At 70.7% G+C, this 5,516-nt stretch overlaps 1 long non-coding RNA gene across 1 annotated transcript; it reads left to right on the top strand.

Moving 5' to 3' along the window:
• The first annotated feature begins 2,621 nt into the window (after positions 1 to 2,621).
• LOC147596175 (uncharacterized) lies at positions 2,622 to 4,296 on the top strand. Its single transcript, XR_015261561.1, has 4 exons — positions 2,622 to 2,680; positions 3,082 to 3,175; positions 4,112 to 4,156; positions 4,243 to 4,296. It is a non-coding gene; the product is annotated as an uncharacterized LOC147596175 (long non-coding RNA).
• Positions 4,297 to 5,516: the final 1,220 nt, after the last annotated feature.

Raw genomic sequence — 5,516 nt, 5'->3', positions numbered from 1 at the left:
CCCATTAACCCCCAGTTGCCCCCCACTAACCCCCAGTTGCCCCCATTAACCCCCAGTTGACCCTGTCGTCTCTCTGTTGACCCCCCCACCCCTCCCCCCCCCCAGTTGACCCCCCGCCCCCCCGTCCCCCCACCTCGACCGCCATCACATCGCAGCGTCACCCTACGCACCCCTCCCCCCCTCCAACCGCCATCGCTTCACCTCATTGGTCCCCTCGCCCGCCCTCCCCCCACCTCGACCCCCGATTGACCCCTTGCCCCTCCCCCCGTCGCCCCTCCCCCCCCCGCCCCCCGCCCCTCCCCCGCTGGTACCAGTACCCCTCCCTGGAGCAACTGGCCGAAATCGTCCCCTGCGTCCTCCGGCACCTCAAGTGAGTGGGCGGGGGGGCGCCCCACGGCGCTGTGGGGCGGGGAGGGGGCCCCTGACCCGTAGCGGGACGGGACGGGGGGGCGGGGTCAGCACCGGCCTGACCCCGCCCACCCCCCCAGCATCGCCAGCGTCGTGGGCATTGGGGTGGGCGCCGGCGCCTTCGTCCTGGCTAAATTTGGGGTGAGATGTGGGGCGGGGCGTCGGGCGGGGCGTGGGGCAGGGCGGGGGGCAGATTTGGGGGGAATGCAGGGCTGCGGGAATCTCGGGGGAGGTTCTGTGGGGCTGGGGGGGGTCGCTATGGGGCTGGGGGGGTCGCTATGGGGCTGGGGGGCGTGGCTGTGGGGCTGGGGGGGTCGCTATGGGGCGGGGGGGTCGCTATGGGGCAGAGGGGCATGGCTGTGGGGCTGGGGGGTCGCTATGGGGCTGGGCGGTCGCTATGGGGCAGAGGGGCATGGCCGTGGGGCGCTATGGGGCTGGAGGAGGTTAGTGGGGTCTCTGGGCACTTGTGGGTCGCTGGGGGTTGGGGGCTCGGCTATGGGGCTGGGGGGTCGCTATGGGGCTGGGGGGGTCGCTATGGGGCGGGGGGGCATGGCCGTGGGGCGCTATGGGGCTGGAGGAGGTTAGTGGGGTCTCTGGGCACTTGTGGGTCGCTGGGGGGTTGGGGGCTCGGCTGTGGGGCTGGGGGGTCACTTATGGGGCAGGGGGGCGTCGCTATGGGGCTGGGGAGTCGCTATGGGGGCTGGGGGGTCGCTATGGGGCTGGGGGGGCATGGCTGTGGGGCGCTATGGGGCTGGAGGAGGTTAGTGGGGTCTCTTGGTTGGGTACTTGTGGGTCGCTGGGGGCTCTCGGGGGGCGTGGCTGTGGGGCTGGGGGGTCGCTATGGGGCTGGGGGGTCGCTATGGGGTGGGAGGGCGTGGCCGTGGGGCGCTATGGGTCTGGCCCCGCCCCACAGCTGCTGCACCCCGAGGCGGTGGAGGGGCTGGTGCTGATCAACATCAACCCCCGCGCCAAGGGGCTGGGTGGATTGGGTGGCGCACAAGGTGGGCGGGGCCGGCGGGTGGGGAGGGCCAATGGGGAGAGGGGTGGGGCAGAAGGGGGCGGGGTTTGGGGGGGGTTCCCTGCTGCTGGCCCCGCGGCGCTGTGGGTCGCTTGGGGTCGCGTGTGGCTCACTGTGGGTCCCTATGGGTCGCCGTGGGTCGCTGTGGGTGGCGGTGGGCGGCCGTGGGTCACTGTGGGTCCCTACGGTGTCTGTGGGTGGCTGTGGGTCGCTGCGGGTCCCTACGGTGTTGGTGGGCGGCTGTGGGTCGCTGTGGGTCCCTACGGTAGCTGTGGGTCGCTGTGGGTCGCTGCGGGGTCCCTACGGTGTCTGTGGGTCGCTGTGGGTTGCTGTGGGTCCCTACGGTAGCTGTGGGTCGCTGTGGGTCGCTGTGGGTCCCTACGGTGTCTGTGGGTCGCCGTGGGTCGCTGCGGGTCCCTACGGTGTCTGTGGGTCGCCGTGGGTCGTGGTGGGTCCCTACGGTCGCTGTGGGTCGCTGTGGGTCCCTACGGTGTCTGTGGGTCGCTGTGGGTCCCTACGGTGTCTGTGGGTCGCCGTGGGTCGCTGTGGGCCGCTGTGGGTCCCTACGGTGTCTGTGGGTCGCTGTGGGTCGCTGTGGGTCACGGTGGGTCCCTACGGTGTCTGTGGGTCGCTGTGGGTCGCTGTGGTGTCTGTGGCTCGCTGTGGGTCGCTGTGGGTCACTGTGGGTCACTGTGGTGTCTGTGGGTCGCTGTGGGTCGCTGTGGGTCGCTGTGGGTCCCTACGGTGTCTGTGGGTCGCCGTGGGTCGCTGTGGGCCGCTGTGGGTCCCTACGGTGTCTGTGGGTCGCTGTGGGTCGCTGTGGGTCACGGTGGGTCCCTACGGTGTCTGTGGGTCGCTGTGGGTCGCTGTGGTGTCTGTGGGTCGCTGTGGGTCGCTGTGGGTCACTGTGGGTCACTGTGGTGTCTGTGGGTCGCTGTGGGTCGCTGTGGGTTGCTGTGGGTCCCTACGGTGTCTGTGGGTCGCTGTGGGTCGCTGTGGGTCGCTGTGGGTCCCTACCGTGTCTGTGGGTGTCTGTGGGTCGCCGTGGGTCACTGCGGGTCGCTGTGGGTCCCTACGGTGTCTGTGGGTCGCTGTGGGTCGCTGTGGGTCGCGGTGGCTCCCTACGGTGTCTGTGGGTGCCGGTGGATCGCGGTGGGTCGCCGTGGGTCGCCGTGGGTCCCACGGGTGCCCCCCCAGCTGTCGGGCCTGACGTCCTCCAGCAGCGAGCTCATCCTGGCGCACCTCTTCACGCAGGTCGGGCGGGGGGGGCACTTGGGGGTCCCGTGGGGGGCCACTTGTGGGTCCGGGGGGCGCTTGGGGGTCTGGGGAGGGCCACTTGTGGGTCCTGGGGGTCAGTTTTGGGGGCCCTCAAGGGGCACTTGGGGGGCCTGTGGGGGGCACTTGGGGGGCCCAGAGTCCACCTGGAGGCCCCAAGGGCCACTTGTGGGTCGGGGGGGGCACTTGTGGGTCAGGGAGCTCAGTTAAGGGTTGGGGGAGGGTCACTTGTGGGTCACAGGGTGGGGGGCGGGGTGGGCGGCGGGGCTGTGACATGGGGGCGGGGCAGGGGCGGGGCGGGGGCGGGGCTGTGACACGGGGGCGTGGCAGGGGCGGGGCAGGGGCGGGGCGGGGGCGGGGCTGTGACGCGCGGGCCGCAGGAGGAGCTGGCGGCCGCCCCTCCCCGGTGCAGCAGGCCCGGCGGCGGCTGGGGGCGGCGCCCAACGCCCCCCTGCTCTGGGCCATGTACAACAGGTACTGGGCAAACTGGGGGCGCTGCGGCGGGGCTGCGGGGCACTGGGACTGCCCTCGGAGCACTGGGATCGAGCTGGGATTGAACTGGGAGGGAACTGGGAGGGGCTGGAATGGAACTGGGGGACTGGTGGGGACTGGGAGGGGACTGCGGGGACTGGGAGGGACTGGGAGGGACTGGGAGGGGACTGGGACTGGGCTAGGAGGACTGGGACTGAACTGGGATTGAACCGGGGCGGACTGGGAGGGAACTGGGGGGGCTGGGAGGGGCTGGGAGGGACTGGGATTGGGCTAGGAGGACTGGCATCGAACTGGGATTGACTGGGATTGAACCGGGGGGGACTGGGAGGGAACTGGGGGGGGACTGGGACTGGGCTAGGAGCACTGGGATTGAACGGGGGGGACTGGGATGGAACTGGGGGGACTGGGGGGGGACTGGGGGGGACTGGGGGGGGACTGGCAGGGGACTGCGAGGGGACTGGGGGGGACTGCGAGGGGACTGGGGGGGACTGGGATTGAACTGGGATTGAACCGGGGGGGATTGGGAGGGAACTGGGAGGGACTGGGACTGGGCTAGGAGGACTGGGACTGAACTGGGATTGAACCGGGGGGGACTGGGATCGAACTGGGGGGGCTGGGAGGGACTGGGAGGGGACTGGGGGGGTCTGGATGGGATTTGGGGGCACTGGGATCAGACTGGGATGGAGTGGGAGGGTACTGGGGAAACTGGGATCAAACTGGGAGGAATTGGATTGAACTGGGATGGAGCTGGGGGGTACCGGGGGGCTGGGAGGGACTGGAGCAACTGGGATTGAGCTGAGGGGAACTGGAAGGGAACTGGAGGGACTGGGAGAGAACTGGGAGGGAACTGGGGAGAAAACAGGGGGAACTGGGATCAAACTGGGAGGCACTAGGATGAACTGGGACACCCCCTTGCAGCCACGGGGACCTGGGCCTGCAGCGCAGCGGGGCCAACAGCCTGCGGTGAGTGACCCCTGACCCCACGTGACCCCCGTGACCCCACGTGACCCCCGTGACCCCCCCGCGACCCCTGACCTTTGCCCCCCCAGCTGCCCGGTGCTGCTGGTGGTGGGCGACAACTCCCCCCACAAGGACGCCATGGTGAGTGACGTCACTGGTGATGTCACGGGCCTCCTGTGATGTCACCGGCCTCCTCTGAGGTCACATGACACCCCCATGGGGTCACACAGGGTCAGAGGTCATGGGTCAGAGGTCATGGGGTCACAGAGGGTCAGAGGTCACAGGGGCTCAGAGGACTGCTGGGGGGGGGGGACCGGCCTTACCGGGGTCGCGAGGTCAGAGGTCAGCAGGGGTCAGAGGTCACCGGGGAGGGGTCGGAGGTCACGGCCCCACCGCGCAGCCGGCCAAGCTCACCGAGGCCTTCAAGTACTTCCTGCAGGGCATGGGCTACCGTGAGTACCGCCTAACGAGCCACCGCTAATTAACACTCCTGGGGGGTAATTAGCGCTCGGGGCGGGTAATTAAGCCGCTCTGCATAATTAATTACCGCCGGGGTGGGGGCTCGTTTGCGTGCTGGAAGGGGAAAACTCAGCTGAGGCGGGGGAGTTAATTACACCGGGGGGGGTAATTAGCGGTGCAATTAATTAACCTGGACCTGGGGGGAGTAATTAGCTGCTGCGAGGCAGGAATTAATTGACCTGAGGCTTAATTAACGCTCCTCAGTTCTAATTAACATCACCTCCCCCCTCCACCAGGGCAATTAAATGCAGTTCCAGGAGGGGGGGGCGTGGCTGGGGAGGGGGCGTGGCCCGGGGGGGAGGAGGGGCGTGGCCCGGGGGGGAGGAGGGGGCGTGGCCCGGCGGGAGGAGGGGGCGTGGCCCGGGGGAGGAGGGGCGTGGCCCGGGAGGGAGGAGGGGGCGTGGCCCGGGAGGGAGGAGGGGGCGTGGCCCGGGAGGGAGGAGGGGGCGTGGCCCGGGAGGGAGGAGGGGGCGTGGCCCGGGAGGGAGGAGGGGGCGTGGCCCGGGAGGGAGGATGGGGGCGTGGCCCGGGGCACCACCTGGCGCCCGGGGGAGGCGTGGCCCGGGGTGGGAGGGAGGGGGGTGGGCGTGGCCGGGGAGGGGAGGGGCGGGGCGCGCCCTGGGCCCCCCCTCCCCGCAGTGGCGGCGGCGGCCATGACGCGGCTGTCGCGCTCCCGCACCGCCTCGCTCTCCAGCGCGGCCTCGGGGGACGGGGGGCGGGGCCGCAGCCTGTCCCGCGGGCAGCCTGGGGGGGGGCGGGGCGCCCCCCGCCCCCTGAGGGACCCCCCCCGGGACCGCGGCTCCATCCCCGCAAATCCCCCCCCACCCCCCATCCGGGACCCCCA

The sequence above is a fragment of the Chlamydotis macqueenii genome, unplaced genomic scaffold (assembly GCF_036417535.1).
Source record: "Chlamydotis macqueenii isolate bChlMac1 unplaced genomic scaffold, bChlMac1.mat HAP1_SCAFFOLD_120, whole genome shotgun sequence".
In the NCBI taxonomy this organism is placed as follows: Eukaryota; Metazoa; Chordata; class Aves; order Otidiformes; family Otididae; genus Chlamydotis; species Chlamydotis macqueenii.
The sequence above is the reverse complement of the archived record's forward strand: the minus strand, read 5'-3'. Positions and strand labels throughout refer to the sequence as shown.